Raw genomic sequence first — 23,197 nt, 5'->3', positions numbered from 1 at the left:
AAAACACTATTTTTAATAATTTTGCTGATGCATGAAAATATCATTCTTCATTAAAAAATTTAATAAGAACTTTGTGGACTATGGACTATTAAGTATATCTAAAAAAATATTAAGAATGCATAATCCTTATGAATTGCAGCTGGTACCGTATCAATGATCATTAAATATAATGTATCTATCGAAAATATTTTTCTACATCTAAATAAATGCGTGTCATAAATGTTAAGTTTTAAAAATATTACATAAAAATAATCTACAATTGAATGTATTATAATCATATTTAAAAATATCTGATACATTTTTAGTTTTTAGTCTAACTAGTGGCAGCTGTGCACTGCTGTGTAGGAGCGGTTACATTGATTATTTACATAGTCAACTACATTTTTTCTAAATAAATATTTTCATGTTTTTTTACATTTGTTAGTTCAAATTAGTAATTTCCGAATTCTTTAATAGTTCAAATAACAAATAAATACTTTTTAACGAATCATATTCAATAGGTATAGTACCATGCAGTAGTGCAACAGCTTACAACAAATTTACTCAAAATAATATTTTATAACAAAGAAAAAGAATATTTTAAAGTCCATTTCACTAATGGCGTTCGAGTACTAGTGAGAATATAAGAAAAGTAAATAGGACTTGAATATTGAGAAGCCTATAAGCGAGCTACATAAAAATAAGTAAATTTAATTACAAAAGATTCCAATATTATAGGTAACAATTAAATAGAATATAAATACACAACATTAAATAAATAAATAAAAGCCTGCAACAGAATTTTGAAATTTTAAGTATGATAACCATTTTTCTTATCAATATTATAGATTGCTCTGAATCTAGGAACATTTTACTATGATGTGTGATTTATTTTTTTGTGACTGCCATCCATTTTTGGAGCAATACATATTTACTTGGGAGGGGTGGTCAAACGTTAGAAATCCACAGAACGTTTCAAAATATTTAAGTAAACGGGTAGATATACCATATACGGTTTACGCTAACCCAGTTTTTGACGAAATCGATTTAATTTTTTTGCTGTAATTGAAAAATGAACATCCAAATAATTTGTATTAGCATTTTCAAACATTATATAATTTTCAAAAGATTTTGGCTATTTTTTATCTATGACTTGTACGTTTAATAACGATAATAAAATATGTTATAGGTGCCTAGTATCATTATAATTAGTTACTATTATATAATATATACGATGATTTTGGGAAAAATTAGAGCAACCTACTGTATTAGTAATAGTAACAGGGACCAACTCAATGAATAGGTCCACTTTCAAAATCTAGTACACAGCAAAGGTATTTATTTCTCAAAGGTTTTTAATTTAAAAGATAGGTAAGTACTGAAAAAAATTCTTACCCCTTAGAAAATATATACTCCTGCATATAAGTAGGTACTTACAAGCCTTTAAATAATTATACTAAAAAAAATTATAGTATAATAACTAACTACAATAGTTTTACAAAACAATTTAATTAGGATTAAAAATAATAACAAAAACTTTATGGTAAACCTAAAACATTTTAATTATTAATAAAATAAAAATAAAAATAAAATCCATATAGGTAGGTAACTAAGTAATTTATATAAAACAACAGATAAAAGTACGTTTTTAAACAATTTTTTTTATACTGTAGATTAATCTAATAAGCCCTCTAACACATAATATATATATATATATATATATACACACACATGCATTACATCTACATTGCCAAATTTAAAAATTTTCTTCTGAAAATGATTATAATATGTACATATCCAAGTCATATGAAATTATGCAATAGTAATTCCATTCATATGTGACTATATACATGTTGTATTTGTATGTACCTACACGAAAACAAATACAATAACTTATTATCTTTGCAAGCTGAAGAGATCAATGGAAATCTATGTTAAGTGTTTGTAGAATAATTACAGTTTGTTTAAATAATTACTTGCTATTCAATTTTAAGAGGATGCTACATTGGGAATTGGGATATATATATGTACTATATGTACCTATATTGCCGTCAACCTGAAGTTAATCTATCCTATATTCACTGCCAAAGCACCTTTATGTATATCTTAATACATAAATATTACATCCGTTTAGTTTTAAATTAAATACTACAGATTAATACATAAAAAATTCAATACAACTATCGATTTGTTGACATATGTTTAATACGAGCCTATACATTATTTACAAAACTCACAAACGTGTAATGTGAGACATTTTTTTCCTCGACTCAATAAAAAGTTCAAAATATTTATCTTAATAAGTTGTAAGCTATCAATACGGACCTATTGACACCATACATCAGTATTGACCTTCAAGCATAAGTGGAGCTTCCGGAGATAAATTTACTTGGAGAAGCTACTAATTTTTAACAAGCTTTATTATTTACACGAATAAAATATAATTCGGTAATAAAAAAATTATAATTAAATGAGGGGCAAATTAAAAATAGAGCAAAATCCAAGCCCTACCAATATTCCCATGAATCTTATAGTATGTTATTGGCAAACATTAATTCAACCTACCGAATTAGGTATGCTATTAATAATATTAAAATAATATATCATAAACTATTATCCTTTAAAGGAGGTGCGAATCCACCCGTTTCCTTCACTTATAATTAAATTGTTGTCCGGTACACAATATTATTTATCATTGAACTCAAATCTAACACGCATCTTTTGCAGTTGCATTATAAACGACGAGGTACACTCAATACCTACTATACAACAGATGCAAGTCCCTAGGTTATTTTTATTATTTTAATTTTATTACTTACTACGTATCAATCTTTTGTTTTAAATTTATATTAAACTATTAATGGCCCAAGACTATATGGTCAAAAAACATATTTAGAACCAAAAAAAATGAATATACTTTTCAGAGCGCTGATATGAACTGTGAAATGGTATTTGAAGTTAAACTATTAAAATAAACAGGATCGGTATAAATAGTTTTTTATCACATTTAAATATATATTTATAAATGTGTGAGTCCAGGTATATGTTTATTATAAAATAATTATACTGTATACTGTATGTAATAAGTAATAACACTAGTCACTAATATAGGTGCCTAAAATAATACAGAACAAATAAAATATATCAGACTATATTAAACTTATTTACTAAAAATGTCATTAAATAAACCAGCTCAAGTGTATCTTTTAAAAAACTAGGTCTTATTACTTTAATTATAATAATTATATTAGACTACAATTATTGCACTATCATTTAATAGGTGTTTTATACTTAATTTGTACAATTATTAAAATTTAAGAATTAACAATATTATTGAACAATAATACTTGGAATTTTGATTAAGAATAACATTTTTTATTGTACGGAAGTTATTCAATGACCTAATTCGAACAAAATAGGTATGTAAGAAGAATATACACATAACCATTATTGTTTTTATAATTATCACACAAAAATATCTTTCAAATACTTTAATAAAAATTAAATTATTTGAATTATTGAATGTTTATTGTATTTCTAAAATATTTATGAAAGTGTTTATTAGGTATGTTTAAACTAAATGTTATGACATTGGCTTATAATTTTGTATTTTTAATTTAGGTTTGTCATGTTTCTAATGCTTAAAGCCCAAATATTTTAATTAAAGTATACATTGATATTAAACATATCATACAGTATAGTATAGTACCTATATATTTGTTTATCATAGAAAGTTAAGTAACTTTAAAACTTTATAAGCTTCTTAACAAAATTCAAATAGCACCTGAAGTTTCTTCAGCGCTTTTAGTGAGAATAGTAAATACAATATGCTTAGCGATATATATATAAAAATGGAGCGTGAAAAATGTTCGTTACCTCATCAATCGAGAATATTTGGTCCGATTTGACTCAAATTGTTTTAAGATGTTCGTAATTGCCAGAAGAAGGTTTTAATGAAAGAAAATTTTAGGAAAATCTACCGGAAAAGTAGGAGATCTGGATGTAAAAAATACAACAGTGTATTATATATTGTTAAAATTGTATGTAACATACTAATATTTAACGTTTGTAGTAGTTACTGGAATTATTTGTATGATTTATTTATGAAAAACTCTTTATTTGTCTTTTAAATATGTAACATGTACCTTAAAACAATAAGAATTATTTGTAATCTAAGATAACCCATGGGCCTCCGCACGAGTTTTCCTCAGTGAGGCCCATTAATCTTTCGATATTAATTTAAATAAAACAAAAAAAAAAAAATATTGGTTGCTATTGGTTAATCAATAATCGGGCATGTTTGTTGATTTGTATTATTATTTTTTGTCAATATATATAAATGAATGAATGTTTATGTGTAGATTAGACCTTTGGGAAAAAGACAGGCTAATTTAAAAATGGTTAAATTTGGATTTTTTTTTTATTCATCTGATATTAGTACGATTAGGTTAGGTTAGGATTTTGTATTAATTGATTATGTTAATCCACCTTAGGTGGAATACGACAAACTTGGTATAACTTTGATACTCAAGAGTTAAATCATACACTTACGTACAAACGGCACGGGGTCCGCGATCTACTGCAGGTATAGATTGCCTACCTTTTAATATACAGTTACGAATCAGAATTTTTATTCCGGGCAACGGAAAAGTTAAGATAAATTTTGAACATCATACACCGAATATTAAATAACGAATTGAACAAAGTTTGTGTCATATAGGAGTTGGTACATTTAACGATCAACGTAGTTCACGGGATCAGCTAATTTAAATAAAATTAATATGTACCTATATTCTATACCTAGTAATTTAATTTTAACAACCAAAAAAATAAAAATTAAATAATTTACATTATCAGTTTAAACTAGGCAGCTTCTTTTGCTGGTAGATCAGCATTAAAGCACTTTCATAAAAGTAAAAACAAAGTTCGGTAGAAAAACATGAGGAATAACATGTTGTATTAATGCCTAATTAAGTTTAAACAAAATTGAAAATATATGATTAATTCGGTTTTCAAAACAAATAATGTAATTAGCCTCGATTAAAAAACAGTATTAGAATTATAGTTAATCGATAAAGCTTTGAAGTTCAAACCCAAAACCGGTAGTTCCTAAGTAGTAAATACTGTCTATACCAGAATATCTGAGTTATTATCATTACAACTAATTATTATGTAAAGTAGTAAATATAAAAATAAGCGATAATACACGAAACGACAAAACTTACCAATGGATATTTTGCAAAAATTATCTTCTAAGTTAATGCTCTGAAAAAAAAATCATTTAAGTATTCTTATTACTCGTCACTAACAAATCGTATAATATAATAAACGAAATTATAGGTAATATGCTATTTTAGGTTACAGATAATAATACATTATAATATCGAAATTATTATAAGTTTTTTTCCCCCCACGTGTTTTGGAAGAACAATTAATATTCTTAAATGACTTCCCACGGATATGTGTAGGCGCCCGCATAATTACTGAACGCCAAAGGAGAATTAAACAGCACAACAGTAATGTGTCGTCCATTCGGCGAACTATCTGAACCCAAATTATAATAAACACGGAACGCACAAAACCGATTTTGTCGGTATTTATTTATTTTTTTACCTTTTTTTTAAATTCTTTTTACTTTAAGTTTTGTCATTTCAGTCACGTACAAGGCGCCGAAATTCCTATTTAGTTCTTGGCGATTTCGCGTAATACTATGTTTTGAACTAATTTAATTTAAAAAACCACTCTCAATGAACAAAATGTAACCATCGGTAACACTTAGTGTACAACAATTTCCTTTAGGAAATCAATAATATTATATTTAACAAAAAAAAAAAGAATTAACAATGGATAATATTATTATGTATTTTGTTATAGGTATGTATATCGTATATAAACATACTTATCAATTGTTCATTAATTAATATGGTTCATCATAACTACCAGGTACTAAGTAACTGTTTAAAATAAACATTTTAAATTTAATATTTTAGTATTTTCTATATCATATTATTATTTTTTATAAAATATAAGTTTATTGAGGGTAACAGCACATACTATTAATTATTATCAACCAACAGCTCAATTTGCTTATTATTATCGGACATTTCAATATTTTTAATAGTCCGTGATAAATGTAGACAAATATACCGTCAATCATATTACTCTATTAAAAAAGTGCTATTAAAAGAACTTTAAAGTTAGAACACTCGACAATCATTGATAATAATTATTGTACACAAATGAAAATTTTAAAATTCTGATAGTATAGGTCGATGTATAGGTATTATAAATAATAAGGTTATATTTGAAAGTTAATAATTAATATTAGGTAGGTAACTATGCTATATTTATTTGTACATACTAATAATTCATATTTTAATATTTTCTTCACTTTTAAATTATGATTAATAATACTCGTTTAAATTCTGTATTTGATCGAGATACGATAATAAGCATGCTCCCTAGCGGATAAAACAAAACAAATTTTAATTTGACGTATATGTTTTGATCAAGTTTTGATATTACTATTAGTTTAAGTAATGATTGATTTTTTTAAACTAGTTATCATTTTTGTCGAGCTGTGGGAATTAAGGAAAACCGTATAAAAATAACATTAACTCGAAAAACGTAAACAAAAATTAGCTTTATAAGAACCGTCCAACAAGAAGAGAAAATCCGAAGAAAAACTATGACAGAAGAGTAGAAAGCTGTAAATAACATGAAATCAAATAATTTACATTTACATAAGCCTATAGATAGGTGTTAAGAGGACGCGATACCCGCATGTGTTGTCTCCGTCTTACAAGTGCGTAACATAGCAAATTTTACGCTCAGCAGGACACGTGTAGCTCCGTTAATTTAAAAATTTGAGTGAATTTATCTCTTATAAAATCTAAAGATAAGATTATTATCTGGACAACCTCATGGGCTTTTTATTATATTTTAATTTTAAAGCGAGCTATGAGTATTTAACACGTTGACTGCCACCGGCCGCCGGCGGTCACACGATTATGCATCATCTGTACGCCAAGTATATTTTTCAGTGTCATTCCAAATTTGTATATTATACTACGTATTTGAAAAAAAAGTTTAAAAATATAAAAAAATAAAAAAAATACATTTATTACATCAAAAAATTTGTAATGATTCCCGCTACGCCACGGCACTTTTTTGGGTGCATTATTGTATCGCCATGGAAAAGTTAAGAATATAAAACCATATTCATTTATGGCCGCCGGCGGTCATGTGGCGTAGTAGTAATGATCAACTGTGGCCGCCGGCGGTCACAAAAACATACAATTTGAAATTTACAAATGACCGCCAGCGGCCACATGGCAGTCAACGTGTTAAAAATTGTAAATTATTTGTACATCTTTAAGTACTCATAACTCACTTAAAAATTAAAATATACTAAAAACCCTATGTTGTTGCCTAGATAATAATCTTACCTTTATATTTTACTAGAGGTCAATTCACTCTAATTTTTAAGCTAACGGAGCTACACGTGTTCTGCTTTGCGTATAATTTGCTATGTTACGCACTTGTAAGACGGAGACAACACATGCAGGTATCACGTCCTCTTAAGAGGAATATTTAATTATTTTTAAAAAGGTACACCGGTTGTCCGCCAATTATAAATAATAGCAAGTGGTAACAATAAAATCAGTTAAAAATATTATTGAAACAATTCAGACTGTATGATAGATTTAATATTAGAAACACTTACCTAATATTATATTATTTGAATTGAGAAATAATGTAAAAAAACATAAAATATATTAGATAATAAAACATATTTCCAGGGATATTTCCTTGTTTTTTAAATTTACAATATTATCTTTAATTAAACCAATGATAGGGAACCTATTTTACCCTCTTCCCATCGAATATAAATAAATTGATGTAGGTACCTACTACATATTGTACATTTATTTGTATAATCACGTATTAAAATGTGAAATGTTCTTTAACTATTTAACTTTTTGTATTCTTAATTGAATTATATTTTAACAACCAGTGATGGAATATTTTTTATAAAACATCACACTAGGTATAAGAACATTAATAAAAATTTAATATTTTTTACTATAAACGGTGAATAATCGGATTCATATTTAATAATATGAGAACAACTCGGCATGATAGTTTTATTTTAGATTAAATACACCTGATATCTTGACAAGCTGTGTTGATTAATACATAAAGTTAGCTACCACGATTTATTGTCTTAATAATTAGTGCTGAGATAGAATATTATTATAGCTTGGTACCTATTAGCAAACATATTTAATACGTTCTCATTAGATACAGCTATTTTAACTCGGAGGAATAGTACACAGTACACACTACCTCTATCCTGCATATTATAGTTTCAAGTATCACAGAAAATTAAAAGTAGTTACAATTTTTTTATGTATTCACTAGAAATGTCTAAAGGTAGGTACATTTTTATTATTATTATTCAAATATTCGTGCTTATCAAGAAGACTGCATTTAATACTGTAGATACAACAGTATTTATTCTAAATATTAGTTATTAATTTGTCGACAATTGAGTGAGGTTATGGTATTTTAATATTTAATTATAAGAACAGCAAACATGTTTAAAATTTGATTTATAGAAAATACATGTACTATCATCATGCATATAATACTTATATAAATTTATAAAGCTACCTATTTATTTTCATAAGTATATACCTTTTGTTTTTAATTATAGAAATTAAATAATAAATAAATATTTGGTATTCACATAGCAATTACATAACACATAAAAATACTATTTTAATTCATAGAAAAAATCGTATAAGCAAACTAAGAATAAAACAAACCCAAAGTCTCAAGTTAACTTAATCTTCTAATGTTATTTAAGACATTAAATTTTTATCTAAATTACATACAATTATTTTACAAGCTTGAAGTTAGTAAAAAAAATAGTCATCTGACATCGGTAATGTGGGATAGTACAGCGCTGAGAATACAGTGGACTGTTTTATTAAGTTCAATTTAGTTTCATTATATCAACCGCATGGGTCATCGACTATTATAGCGAGTAAAACATTGTCAATTAATCAGGTCATATATCTATAAAACTCTTAACGAAAATCACTTGAATTGTTATCATATTCGCATTTTTTAATAACTAAAAGTCTGGATACTAATACTATTTAATTTTAATTTAAGGTATTAAAACATATTAATACCTAAAACAAATTTTTTATGACAATATCCTCGACAGTACCTAGCTATTAGTTAACATATTTAAATATTAAAGTAGTACTTACAATCTACATACCTAGTATTTAGTAAACATTTAAACCCCTATAAATTTAAGAAACAAATTAGCAAACGTTGAGCATAGAATTTGTAATTATTAATTATCTTAAAACAACATTGTTCAAAAATCAAAGTCTGTAAGAAACAGATACAGTATTTCTCGTCTATTTTCTCTTACAGCTTATGTGCACGATAGTGATATACTTTTGTTTTGATATTATTAGATTCAATTATAAGTAGATCAGTCTGTCACACATGAAATATACATATGTAGTAAAATGATTGAATAGTTATTTAAGAGCTATAACACCATGTAAATTGCCTTTACGAAAAATATTAATGAAAATAATATTTTAACGGGAAAATAATTATGGCCTTATTTTACTATAGAAATTTACGAGTAAAATCTTATCCCAATTTATACTTACTGAATACTTATAATATAGGTGTATAAAAGTATAAAACAATGGAATATATATTGTGCAATATTAAATATAATATTAATAATATTTTAAAACCTCAACAATTTTGTTATATTTAATTTTAATAATAAATACATATTTTAACATTAAACCATTTTCTACGCATTTACTTATTTTGGTGTGTTCGGGTAAGAAACAGAAAAAACAGTCCATGATCTAGTAATTATAAATCATTAGAAACCGCCGACCAGTAACTTATCAGTCTGAAATGATTTGACCGAAGTTCAAGGTGATGTGCTTAAAATTTAAACACACGAGTACCAACAGGTTACTTAAATAATAAGTAACAACACATAGTTTTTAAATATCTATAAAATAATAACTATTTCACTAACTTCCACGCAGGAGTGCAGATAATCATTCTTGTAAAAATTTGAATACAATAAGGTATTTACATCAGAAAAAATAATTCTGAGCGGACTTCGGTATAGTGTTGACTTAAGTCTTCAATGACAACATTTCACGTTACTAATGCGACCAATACTTAGTATTCTGTGTTATGTTTGGTCTGTATTTATATTTTTATACTTAAATATTCTTTTCTTGGAACAATTTGAGTTATTACTTAACCTCTTATTATAACCTCTTATTTATTTTTATTGTTGTTTTTCAATAAAATCAGTCAGTCTCAGGGTTGGCTCATTTGGAGCCCATTAGACATCGACAGTTTTTAATACTTGAAAACTATTTGTTTTGTTAATGGATATTAGTACCACGGCGGTAATGTTGATGTTAGTAAGGTAAGTAACGGAGTCGTCTATTAAAAAGCACCAAGGAATTCCTAAACGTCAGTATATCTACCCTACTACAATTATGACGGCATGCTTTTAAAAAGCTAAACTCACAGAACATTCCATAAGCAACAGAAAATGTTATATCAAATCTATATTATTTTACCTAATTTCCTATCCTAAGTAATCGATTATGAACGAATGTTTGAATAATAATTATCGTTACCATGATTAGAATTATTTTAAGTGTAAAATACTTACCATTTACATTAAAAATTAAAATACTTTATTTAAGAAAAAGGCGAAATGAAATGATGGTATGTAAAAAAATACTAAAATAAAAATCGGAATAATATAAGAATTGATATTATTCAAATTATAATAATTCTGAACACAAAACATAAAAAAACAAAAATAATTTACGATTTGTATAATACGGACGTCGTGCAGATTAGATTACTTATTATATGTATACATTGCGGAATAAATTATATAAGAAAATATACAAACACATAAATTTAATATTTTAAATTAGTTTGAATTAAAAATAAGATCAAACAACAATAACACCAATTACCAAAGAGATAATAATTTCATGACAGAGTACCTACAAAGTAATTTGTAGTTTTGATGATATCAACACTTCAACATATATTATTTTGTACTGTATAGGTAGAATTCTCTATGGGTACCTATTGCATAATGTAAATTGTAAATATACAACATGGGATAGGTAAATAATAATAATATAAGACAATTCGATCACTACTATATTAAAATCGAATAAACCACCAGCAGATTGTGAATTACCTGAGCTTTTCAATTAAATACCGGAGAACTCGCTCTGTTGTATTACATTTGAATTATCCAATTACCTAACTATCTTCTATCTTCTTCTATTTTATAAGAGTCTGCTGCACAAAATAGTACTGGTTGAACCTCTTTTTCCCACAAAAATTTGACTGATACGTTGTCTCTTTTAAACATAAAATGCATGTGCACGACTCAGGGGTGCATCCAACTGTGTTTTTAATTATTTACATTTTATCACCCAAAGGAAGATCGGGCTGCTTGAATAAGTACAATGTTCGTGTATATGTGCATCGTACGTCAGTCTAATAATATTATGGTTACCTATTGGTCGTTTGTAAGTTCCTTGACATAGTTCAAAGGTACATAATATGAGGCGCGTTTCTATATAGAAGTTTGAAAAAATTAATCTGTGCACGGGCAACGCCGGGAGGGGCAGCTATTATTAATAATCATATTCTAACGAAAAATAATTGTGAGCGGAGATGGGTCTATTTTTAAGAATTGTTCAATAGTTTGTATTTTATTTTATATTTATATTAATATTAGTAGGTATGTATTTTCTTTAACTCATCAGGTTTAACTAATATTTGACAAAAACATATACCTACCATACAGTAGCATATGCAGGGATAGCGTTCTACCCCCTTCTCCAAGAATAATTTAGCCAAGATATGGGATATTATATAGTTCAATTTTTGAATGATTCTGTAGATGAATCTGTGATTGATGTTAAGTAAAAACACTAAAATTTACACGCCGCTTGTTAGCATGTAAGTAACTTATAAATAACCGTAAATAACTATACATATAACTCAGTAAAGCTGTACATTTTCATGAACATTTTCAAAAACTGAAAATTTTGAAAATTATTTTTTTTTTGCAATGGAATTTGTAATTATTTATTTTTTAAATTATAGGCCATTTGCAAATTATTCATTTAATCATTTATTCAAAAAACAATTATCGACTTACTTATAAAATAAAAATGTTAACTGTTTAATATACTTTATTAAATAAAAATGTAGGTGTTATAAATTTTAAAAAAAAACCTAGAATTTAGAATTAGGTAACTGAATCTTTATTGAACATGAATTGTATTGTATAAATACATTTAAATTATTTATTTATATTATATTGAAATAAATTTTGAATTTTGAAAATAATCTGAAAATGTATATAGTTCTCTCCTTCCTATAGTTGGTGTACCTACTTAAAATACATTTTATTTTATCAACATTTATTGATGATGTTTCTTCAATGAGTGGAAAAATGAAAGAATTAGTGGACTTTTTATCATTATCGTTATTATTACTAAACACGTACAATTACAAATTTTATTATTTTAATAAAAATTGAAAAATTGGAAAGAATTTGACAATTTCAGTCCTTGAAAGTTTTCAATTTTGCTGAAAATTTTATGATAATTTCAATGAAAAATCTTACAGCTCTACTAATATAAGTATAATATTATAGAACATATAAATTACTTTTAAGTCAATTCCTGTGTACCGTATAAATATGTGTGAACAGGCTACTCAGGAATGTATTATAATTAATATAATATAATAAATTTAACTCATATTTATCCACTTGAGACAATTATAGCCATCAATTATAGTCATCTCACCCCTTACAATAATGTTTTATCGAGATTTTATCTATTAGCAAAGCAGTACCAAAAATATAAAAAATAAAACATAAACATTTATAATTTTGCGATTTTGTGTTTAGAAATTATTATCGTTGTTTTAAATACAAAAATATTTATACTCATTTTTTAAAGTGTTCAAGTACAAAACAAATACAAACTTAAATTAAAATTCCATCCTCGTGAGAAACTTCAAAATAAAAATGATCTCACGTTTTAATTTTTGTATTCTATATTATCCTATAATTTTGAAAAATGTTTTTTATTCCAACAAATACTATAGATTTCAATACTACATTGATCAAACTCGACCAATACTGCTACCCTCTTCCCACCATCATATTATATTTTGACCTTTTATTTGCCAGCGGCACTTCACGGGAACAGCTGCGGTAGCAATGTGCTGCGAGAATGAAGGCCGACAGCCTACGCTCACGCCTCCTCATGGTGCATATAATATAAGAACACAGACAAACCTCGGGCAGATTTACACGCGCGGATGGGTCGACCGGTTTTATATTATTGTTGTTTCATTCGTCAAAAAAATCAAAATGCAGACATAGATATACATAGCATATAGACTTAGACTATTATACCTATGCTACACAATGTGTTCCTTTAAGGATTTCTTAAGGATCTAGTTTATGTGTCCTTAAATTCATCGCACCGTTTGAAAATATAGGCTCAAACAAAGCACATCAATATTTACATTTCATAAAATGAAAACGTGGCGTTTAAAATTTAAGATTCTAGAATACATAAATATTTTCGTATCATAACAAACATACGAAGAACACCCTCAAGAATACCAATTTGAATTTAAGATATTTGGTTAGTACCTACTATGCCTACTAATTTTAATAATAATATACGAGTTAACAAAATAATATATTTCTTATATGTGAAAAAATTTAATAAATTGTTTGAAAAAAAAAATACTACTGAAAAATAAAATAATTTTTATTTTAAAAATACTTTATCAAATCTAAAACAGATAAATGCAACACATTTCTTAATGACGATAAATGGAATCTCTTATAATTATTTAAAAATTAGTTACGTATTATAGTTATTACCTATCGTTATTACTCACAGACCATAAAAAAACTACAGGGTGCATTTATCGGAAATTAATAATTATTACTATTTTAATTATACTTAAAATATTTTATGACTGGATCCCAGTCGTATTTTCATTTATTAAAATTAAAAAGCTGGTTAGTAGTTACACATTACACAAATTATGAATTTATTATTCTATACTAATATAGATTTGTTAACATAGAATCCAAAGTACATTATATAAGACACATATTATGCGTATGCCTGCCTAGAGGCTATATTTGAAAATTCAACGTTTCAATTTGTTACCCACACAATAGAGTAACTACCCAGAAAAATATCTTTATTTTTTAACATACCTATTGCATCCAAAATAAAAAGACAACAGGCCAGACAACAGGCAGTCAATTCGACGAGCATACGTTGCATACTCATGCATATTTAACACAATATAACTTTTTTTTGTTATTGTACATTTTTCATTCCGTAAATGTTGGCAGATCAGCTAAATAGTAAATATCTCGGTAAATATTAAGTAGAATTTGAAATTAAAATTAGAGAAATATACTGTTATAATTGGTTATAATGGTATACAATGCAAGACGTCAAATGTCTTATCATCTCTTTTTAAATATAACATCAGCTGTGATAAAAATATAACTCCGGATACAGTATATTAAAACATAAATTAGTAATAAATAATAATATTAACGAAATAAAAATTCTTAAATAAGTCAATTATTGTATAAAATAACATACTTATTCTTTCCACTTCAATTCTGACTTTATTTGAACCACTCATGACCAGAGTGCTTATAGGGTCAATGTAAAATGTGCGTAGATAGGAAATAATATTGATAATACGAGAAAGGCAATCGCTGTGTAACTGTTAATAATATAGTACCTACTATAATAATAGAACACTATGAAAAAAATGCAATAAAATAAATAAAATAGTGTACACATTTAATTTTTTCCATAAGTTTAATTAACTTCATTATTATTGTTACAAATTATCATAAGAAAAATGGTTTATGATTTCCATAATAAAAATAAAATAGATAAACTGTAAATTATTCATTGATATAACAAGACATCTGAATAAAACTATTATAAATTATTAATTCATAATTCCAGTAACATTCAATTTACATTTAACAACTATCTATAACAGGTTTAAATAAAACCTAATGTATAAAAAATATAAATAACTGATTTTATCATTTGGAGTCGTTGTCGACTATCTTAACTTATTAGCATTAAAACCAATGCAAAATACGGCAAAATATGTTTATATTAATTACTCTGATATTTCCAATTCAATTTAAATTAATATAATAATCTATCTAAATTGATAAAATCACAGGTGATTTACCTAATTGAGACAGCACAAAATGAAGAAATTAGCTACCTGTATCTAGTGATTTCATATAGTTTCAGTACATTACATATTATGTTATATAGCTTAAACGTCTTATATTCTAATAAATAAATTATCAAGGTTAATTAAAAACCATTTTAAATTCTTAATACTAACAAATAGTGACGATGCAATTTTTTAAATTCAAGCATAATTCAATTTTTAAATTATAACAAATACCAAGCAAATACCTAATAGATCCGAGGTTGATAAAAAAGTTGAAAACAGTAGTATAGGCATATTTAATATGTTAATATTACAGTCAGATAGATATGATGAAAATATTATAAGTTCAAATTCTAGTTAGAAAAACTTTTAAAAATGTAATTGGAAATAATGATAAAAGTACTTTATCCCTCGTCTAGAAGATTTCCTCGAAGATTTCTTACTCATTGTCTTATAATATGCTGATCGGTGTGCTAGTATAATAAACATTTTTCCCGCCAAACAAACGCTTTAGTAACGTGTGTATATCCCGAAAACACTACCATACTAAAGTCTAATACACTGAAGACTGGAGCTGCATTACCCCCCTAAATATGAAAACCGTTTTTTTGCTTTGTTATTTACTCGGCAAATTAACGTACGGTAGGTTCATTTTTTGCAAGACCAAACAATAATCTTAATTTTACTAAAGTATAGAAAACCCTTATTATTATAAATTGCAGCTTAGAAATATTTTGGGGAGAAAATTTCAGTTTAATTTTGTAATGTGGGAGAAAGTTCCTAATCAACTATTCAAACATAGTGAGAAACGTTGAACAATCCAAATAATGACAGAAAAATATAATTAAAATTCATTATTTTATTCTACATTGTAAAACATTTCCAAGTACGTAGTGGGTAGTTAAATTCTTAAAATCTTTTGAAAACTTCATTTATAATCCAGAAGAGTCTGCGACTGGAAATTTTAATCATAAGTACCCTGTAAATACACATAATATATGTACCTATTTATTTATCATGAATATTATGTTTACCACTCAAAATTGTATAGAGTAAAGACTTTATATTTAGACGAGTATCTATTTAGAAAATATTTCTATAGGTAACTGAAGCTTCTTAGTTACGGTGTAACAAATAAAACAAACTCATGTCTCGCTACAAAATGATGTATATTAGATTTGAGCTCAAGCTTAAGACTCGAGTTCTTTAAAACTATCTATTTTATGACTAAAATATCAAAAACAGACTGAGTATAATGTATATTAATATTTAGTACCACACCGAGTTTCATAGTATCAAATAAAAAATGAAATATCTTATATGAAAAATAAAACAATCTAATTTAATTTATCCCATATATTTGACTTTCAATGAATGTTTAGCCTGCATTTATATTGTGTTCTATTTTATAGAAATTATTTGTATAGGCCATGAGGTTTTATTTTTTTAATTCCATTGTTAACTGCGTTATCCGTTGATCATTATTACACCTTATAATAAATTATCAATAAAGAAAATAATATTTTGTATATTCGCAGTTTGGTTTTAACCTCAAAAATATGTTTATTTGCAAGCCACTCAACTGCTACTTGTCTTGAGTACCTAAAGAATAAAGATCACACCCGAGCTAGGCTAGACCCGTGTACCTTCGCGTCAAAAAAGAAAGAGGGGAATAAACGAAGCGTTCGAAACGAATGTTTATAGTTTACACTCTTTCCGGAGACTTGCTTCTCGGAATCATAAGTTAGTACACAAGCAAAAATATTAGTCACTGAATGCGTCCAAGATAAAATAAAAATATACAAAACAATATTTCTCTGGTTCTCTCCGACCTCTATTCACACACCGTCCGTTTCAATTATCGTATTGTAAAATTAACCGTATCCCAATAGTCAATACAACAATAAACTATAATAGTAATAATAGGTATACGTTATTATTACCTATTATTATTATCATCCGGATGCATTGAACCCTTGTGATGATTATTATTTATTATTATTATTATTACTAAGCTATATACGTATATACGTAAATATATTATAATATACAATACGAATACACCGGCTATTATAGCACCGACCAGTCGTGGTGGATGGATGGTCTGTGTCCGTCTTGTATTTCATTAATCGAAACGCAAGACGAGACTAACGCATTTTACGCACCTCGAGAGATAAAGAGAGGACAACAGCAGAGAAACACACCGGTGGAACAGTGCCAATGGAGGAGAACCAGACCGAAAGACCGTGTGCGCGCGCGCTTCATACGCTTACACATTATTATATTATTATACCTATATATACCTAAAACTCTGAAACGACAAACAGCCCGAATACTGCCGCCATCATTTTAATTGGACAGCGGTTAGATGCGTATATTATTATTATATGTATATGTAAATTGCGGTCGCCGGTCGGCAACTATAATAGTAGGTACCAGCTAAGATGAAAAATGAAAAAAGCATAATATACAAACGGGTTTTATTTAACAATCAATTAGGCACCCAAAATTGCGTATGACTATTATTTTTTAAACTCTATCAGTTACTTCAATATTTTTTTTTCTGGAATTTGAGTCCAACGTACCGAGTTTTCTTTTGAAATTTTATTACTAATTAGAAAAATGGACACATACCAGTTTTCAGCGGTGTACAGAGATTGCATTTACCGTGTACATTAAACATATTTTAATACACAGACAGGCGTACTACCTACACTGTATGGGATACATTTTATGCTTGGGACATACCTACACACATACAATTTATGTAGGTACCTACAACCTACTATATAGTAGGTATCTGGTATATTTACGAATTTGTATTCATCAAATATTATCGACCAAACGGCAAACCCCGTAAAACACTATAAAACTGATTATAATGAACTGATGTGAATGATAAAAATCTTACACAAGACGTGATCGTGACAAGTTATTTTCTTTGAGGATAGTTGGTTTTAAAATAGAATAACTACCTACTTGCTAACAACGAGGATAATCTCGAAGATAATAATGCACACTTCTTTCATACCAAGTGTATAAATAACCTAAAATATTTGTGAAGAAAAAAATTGAAAAGTATGAAGAATTTTGGTGTTAAGCGCACACGTGGTATGATATAATACCTACACCTAAGTAATATAAAACGGGATATTAAAAGGAAATCGTGAAATACTCGGTGGGGCATTCTTTGTGTTTTATTATTATTTATTATATACTTGAAATTTGACCCAATGTAGACGGTCGGTAATACGTTCTTTTCGAGGTTCTTTTCAACCAAATCGTCGGGCCCCATAAAGTAGACCTGATTTCGTATGGCAAGAGTAAAGAACACTTATTTTCCGCGTGCACATTTAAAGACCATGTAAATTAATAAATACAAAAATTGTATGTACTATAATAATTATTAATATAAGTAATAAGTGTATAATATAAAACAATTTTATGTTGAACCACAACGTAGGCGAATACATAAATATATTATATTCTACACTATTTATTGAATCACATTTTTATCGCGTAAGACAGACGGGGGTGAAACATGCATTTTTTTTGTCGGACTGGCGAAATCATTGAGCTACACATGACCTTATTATATTTCGACAGACTAGTTATATATATACCTATGTACATCTAATAAAAGAATTTTAAGGGTTGCTTTTCCATTATACCTGCAGCACACAATGTTAGTTTCACTTTGATTTCTCTAAGCCATGACACGAAACGTAAGATCAGATTAACCGGGTTCAAATTCTGTCTCATTTTCCTCGCTCTCGTTTTGGATACAATATAAGCAGGTACGTTACAATAAATTACACACGTTTCCGTTGTTCTATATGTACCTACCTACCTCCTATTCAGTTATTATTTATACTCCTGGCTATACATTTTTTTGCAGATCCATTTTATGCAGGTAAATATACGACAAGCCTGTATTTTGTTCGGGATAGCCCAGGGGTATTGTGGGAGTCGGCGGAGAGGAACGTGACTGACTACGTCGCTGACTATACGCTCAAGGATCATTCTAAACTGTTATTAACAGACAACAGTGCACCGGCAATAAAAACGTTTTGTTTAAGGTTCTTTTATTTTTTCATCTTTCCACTCTCATCCGATCAAGGGCACATTTTTTACACCAATTCTAAGATCTGATTTAAGAAAGAGAGAAAAAAATAGTTTCTGTTAGTCTTGGCAATGTTTTCTTCACAGATTCGGCCTGCTTTAAAAATAAATTGGGAAGAAATCTCGGAGGAAATAAATCTAAACGACACATGACGACGGTAATATAAAACGTCCGTTTAGTTTGATACGCTATATAATTAAATTTATTCACATATATTATTATATACATATTAGGTAGGTATACCTACTCCCAAATAACAGAAAATAAATAGGATTATAAGAATCTAAAATTAAAAGAGATAACGAGGATTCCATTCGAAAATTGTTAACTTTATTACATACGTAGGTACTTAAGTAGGTACCTACTATGAGATAAGTTTTTTTAAGTACTACGACCATTCAAATGGTTTTTTTTTTCATTTTAAACAAATGTCTAACTATTTTACAATGTACCTATATACCAATTATTAATATGATATATTTAACTACTTACGTTATAATATGATATGGGTATTAGTTTCGATATAGTTATTAAATAGCTGCAAAAATTATATGCACCTACACGCTTACAGTTTATCAATCAATTTCAATTAAATGGTAGGTACTTGATTCTGTATATTTTTGTATAATATTAAATAACAGTTTAAGGACCAACCTATAGGCTATATTAAAATATATTAGGTACACTCAACATAATATAATACTGTATGGAAGGCTGTATGGTTTTACTCCTTGTTTTACTTTATATTTTAGTATTTATAATTATTAATGGTGGTAGACTGGTGGGTAGGTACCTAAAGTAATATTAGTTGTTGCCACGATTTTTCCCAATCAACACAGCTTTTATTTTTACCATAATATATTCTAAATGATTCAATATCATATTACCTACTTAGTTGTTTTTGAATTTGATACGTATTTATTGTATTCAAATTAAATGTATTTAGGCCATGCACTGTGTAGTACGTCTACATTAATTATTCGGGTAATTGTAAAGATCTTATCCAATCAAATCAACATAATATTATGTCTTATTGCTTGAGGGTTACATTTTTTTAAGTCTACATTATTTTTGTTTGCTACAAATATATATATTATATTATATAGGTAGCTATTGCAATTAAACGTCGGTATAGTGTATTGTTCTTGTTTGTTTAAATGTACAAATAGGCAAAATTGAAAACGGGTTCGCACATTATTATTGCCACCTCTACCACTATTTTCTTCTCCCCTCCCCTTTAAAGTACACGCACCCACAGGAAGTTTGGCAACCCATTTAACGCGACAACGACATTCTGTGGTTAAGACGAGTAGATATCAGAAGTAGATATTCAGAATATCAGATACAATCTCTGTGTAGGTAATATAGTTGAACACCTCGACAGTAACATTTGAAAATATTTTTCACCTACCTAATATGGTACTAACGATTTCGTATTATAAATTATCCATAATTTTTCGGCTACAAGCCAAAACACGTTGTAACAACAACAAGTAGTATAGGTACACGAGATCAGATTAATAATCTTTTCAAAAAAAAAAATTCGATGGTTATCTCAGACATCTCATACCTAATTTTTGCTTTTGTGTAACCTACCTGGTATACTTTGTCAAACAACTTAATTAAAAAAAAAAAATCCAAATTAAAACTAAATATGATATAGACCAGTTGTATTTATCTAATTCGTTGGGTAGTACTTACCTGTATAGGTGGTAAAATTAGATTACAACGCAAATTTTTTTTCCGAGACTTTTGAATGTATGGACACGAAAAAGTGTCGATTTTCGATGGAGTTGTGTATTTGTAATAGAAATAAGCGAGTGAAAACTTCTATTTTTTTTTGTAGATTACATGTTACCTACTACGAAATAAGTGATGTTTTGTCAGTAAACTATAATACTAGTTGGGTGAAAAAAAAGGAAACCACACGAGTTTTCAATCAACGTCTAAGATACATCCTGGCTCGTTACACTCGATCCAAAGTCTCACTTTTTCGGACAAAAAAATAAATACGTTTTAGCGCGAACACTTGTATATATAACGGCTGCGGTTATAACCCGTGCAGGGGTAAGCGTTTTAAAAATACACGACGAGAACGGTAACAACAATATTGTTATCTTATAAGTGCGCTTAAAACCAGTTGTGATAACAATTTCGTCAAATGATAAAAATAAAAAATCAGCAGTACCCTAAGTAATAATTGTTATGATGTGTTTTGAAGACGCTTCAGCCAAACGTGTAGATCAGGAGGACTTAATGACTTATTGTTATCTGTCGCGCAGTTTAATAATATTGCAAGCTATAGTTTTAAATTACACTTATGGCCGTCGCACAACAACAAAATTCTAAGAACCGGTTTCGATAGCGAACGAACGACGACCAACAACATATAACTATACAGGCAGCAACCACGGCCGACGTTAAAATAATAATAATATGATAACGTTGTAATAAGCGGTGAGTGAGGTAACTCGGATGTGTGGTGAGCGTTTGGAGAGCGGCGCGGCTATAAAAATTTAGCCGGTTGGCCTTACCTATTCTCCTAAACTAGCCAGGTAATAGACATTTTATTTTTCAGACACGCGGACCACGACGGACGCGCAACAAAATGGGCGAGTCCGCGGAAAAGGTGACGACGTCGAGTCATCGTTCGTTGTATCTTGTATACGTGCACACGCGCACGTGTTTATCGCTGCGAGAAATAAAGACATTTTGCGTATAAAATACCTGCGTTAATCCAGTGTTAAGTATTTTGATAATCGCAGTCACGAAACGGGTGCACACGACACATGGATAAGGTATAATAATACTTGGTGGTACAACTGAGTGCCGGTCTTACCTTTTTTTTGTTTTCGGCGTGACTTGCCGGTGATCTCCTGGAAAAACCGTTTTCTCGCACGGATAAAAACGACCGAATTTTATAATATTTTCGCACCGCCGCGAGCACGACGATGGGTCATAAAATAGCACTTAAATAATATTAATCACGGCAACGATATTGGTCGCCACAATATTTCCGATGAATTAACGAAAGCAAATTTTAAGAGCACACGGTAGAAATTAAATCGAAAAAAAACACAACCGGTGTAAACAATGCGTCGGGCGCGCGCGCGCACACACTCACCACCGCCGGCGCGTACAGACACAACACAACACAACACACGCACGCACGCACGTTAGGACGACGACGGCACACGTCACGCGGATCAGACAACCACAACGACGACGACGACCGTACGCGGCAACGGAACGCGAACGACTGACTAAACGCCGTCTGTGTATCCGCTGCGCCGCCGCCGTTGTCTCTCGTGCGTACGTACGCGTTCGACTCTTTGGCGGCGTGGCGGCGGTGGCGGCGGCGGGCGCCGTTGCCAGCCGGTCTTTCTGTCCGTCGCCAACGTCGTCGTCGAGAACGCGACCACGGCCACGCGAGCAGAGCCGCTTGTTCTTGCTGCTGGCTGCTGCTGCTGGCTGCTGCATTGCTGTCTGCTGACGCCCGATGACGTAGTGTTTCCACGGATCGGAAACAGCTGTCGGCGGGGCCCGACGCACACCGGTTCCAAAAATCACGACCGTCACAATTATTTCGTCGTAGTCATTGTTGCGCTGCCGTTGCTACGATTTTTCGACATTAAAATAATAATCCTAAATGATAAGTATTATCATCATCATCATCGTCGTTAACTTCTTCATGATTATCGTGACGCGTATTTATAA

At 29.0% G+C, this 23,197-nt stretch overlaps 1 protein-coding gene across 3 annotated transcripts in view; it reads right to left on the bottom strand.

The window, feature by feature from the left end:
* Positions 1-22,752, bottom strand: part of LOC100164473 (fat-like cadherin-related tumor suppressor homolog) — a 163,167-nt gene extending 140,415 nt beyond the window's left edge. For 2 of the 3 annotated variants that reach the window (XM_003242029.4, XM_003242028.4), the window contains exons 1-2: positions 22,320-22,752; positions 5,205-5,244 (exon numbers count right to left, since the gene is read on the bottom strand). The gene's annotated coding sequence lies outside the window, so the exon portion shown is untranslated. The remainder of the gene's footprint in view (positions 1-5,204; positions 5,245-22,319) is intronic. The other variant, XM_016801538.2, reaches the window with a different exon arrangement.
* Between the last annotated feature and the right edge of the window lie 445 nt (positions 22,753-23,197).

The sequence above is a fragment of the Acyrthosiphon pisum genome, chromosome A1 (genome assembly GCF_005508785.2).
Source record: "Acyrthosiphon pisum isolate AL4f chromosome A1, pea_aphid_22Mar2018_4r6ur, whole genome shotgun sequence".
NCBI classification, from domain to species: domain Eukaryota; kingdom Metazoa; phylum Arthropoda; class Insecta; order Hemiptera; family Aphididae; genus Acyrthosiphon; species Acyrthosiphon pisum.
The sequence above is the reverse complement of the archived record's forward strand: the minus strand, read 5'-3'. Positions and strand labels throughout refer to the sequence as shown.